The 1713-nt window shown below is 49.7% G+C and overlaps 1 pseudogene; it reads left to right on the top strand.

The window, feature by feature from the left end:
• Positions 1 to 549: 549 nt before the first annotated feature.
• On the top strand, positions 550 to 1488 carry LOC129196923 (olfactory receptor 14A16-like; annotated as a pseudogene).
• Positions 1489 to 1713: the final 225 nt, after the last annotated feature.

Consider the following 1713-nt stretch of genomic DNA (forward strand, 5'->3'; position numbering starts at 1 on the left):
AATAAAAGTGCAGGGCAGCTGGGTGACAGTCTAATGGACACTGCATCTCTCCTGACTCTGCACTAAGCTACAAAGAGCTGAGCCTTTTTGCCTGTCCTGTCACATTCCCATTGCTGTCCTCTTCCCATTTTCCATCCTAAAATGAGTATTTCTACCCCTCAAAAGAGCGCTCCCCAGATGTGATGGTGGAAAATAAAAACCACAGACAAAATTCTTCTAAGGAAATGCTAAGCCTGTCTTTGGCAGCCTGCACTCTTCTGAGTCATGAGTGCAGAGATTTAATTTTTCCATTAAAGGTGGATTGCATCTGACATGGGTTGTCAACATTGGAGGTGTCACAAACCAGCTCCATGTACCCACTGCAGCTGAGCACAGCTGACTCCTCAGCTCCTCACAACACACTCAGCCAGCAGAAACCAGAGAAGGGAAAGGCATTTCAATTGGGGGGTGTTTATATGAGAAATGGAGTGGCTTTGCTCAGAGGAAGATGTCCTAATTGTTCCCTGTCCTTTCATTTTTTCAACCAGACCCCTTGCCAAGAAAGACCCAATGTCCAACAGCAGTTCCATCACCCAGTTCCTCCTCCTGGCATTCGCAGACACACGGGAGCTGCAGCTCTTGCACTTCTGGCTCTTCCTGGGCATCTACCTGGCTGCTCTCCTGGGCAATGGCCTCATCATCACTGCCATAGCCTGTGACCACCACCTCCACAACCCCATGTACTTCTTCCTCCTCAACCTCTCCCTCCTCGACGTGGGCTCCATCTCCACCACTGTGCCTAAAGCCATGGTCAATTCCCTCTGGGACACCAGGGCCATCTCCTATGCAGGATGTGCTGCTCAAGGCTTTCTGATTGTCTTCCTGCTTGGAGCTGAGTATGCCCTTCTCACTGTCATGTCCTATGACCGCTACATTGCCATCTGCCAACCCCTGCACTACGGGACCCTCCTGGGCAGCAGAGCTTGTGTCTACATGGCAGCAGCTGCCTGGGGCAGTGGGTTTCTCAATGCTGTGCTGCACACGGCCAATACATTTTCTATACCACTCTGCCAGGGTAATGCCCTGGACCAGTTCTTCTGTGAAATCCCTCAGATCCTCAAGCTCTCTTGCTCAGGCTCAGACTAACTCAGGGAGGCTGGGCTTCTTATATTAAGTTGTTTTTTAGTTTTCAGTTGTTTTGTTTTCATTGTGCTGTCCTATGTGCAGATCTTCAGGGCCGTGCTGAGGATCCCCTCTGAGCAGGGACGGCACAAAGCCTTTTCCACGTGCCTTCCTCACCTGGCTGTGGTCTCCCTGTTTGTCACCACTGCCTTGTTTGCTCACCTGAAACCCCTGTCCATCTCTTACCCATCCCTGGACCTGGTGGTGGCAGTTCTGTACTCGGTGGTGCCTCCATCAGTGAACCCCCTCATCTACAGCATGAGGAACCAGGAGCTCAAGGAGGCGCTGAGGACACTAATCCAATGGACTTTGCACCACCAACAGTAATTTGTCTCCCCTTCTCTGCAGAGTGCCCAGGGTATATTTTATGCATCTCCTCAGGTTTTTATTTTGTTGGTTTTTTTTGGTTTTTTTTGTTTTTTTTTCTCTGATAGTCATACTTACAGGTAATTGCTTGGGATCATAGCACTTCTCTTGAGGTGCTGTCCTGTTGTGTCTGATCCTTGAAGAACCATGTGTCACCTTTTGCCTTCCTAATAGCCTCTCTGCAAG

The sequence above is a fragment of the Grus americana genome, chromosome 27, assembly GCF_028858705.1.
Source record: "Grus americana isolate bGruAme1 chromosome 27, bGruAme1.mat, whole genome shotgun sequence".
Classification (NCBI taxonomy): domain Eukaryota; kingdom Metazoa; phylum Chordata; class Aves; order Gruiformes; family Gruidae; genus Grus; species Grus americana.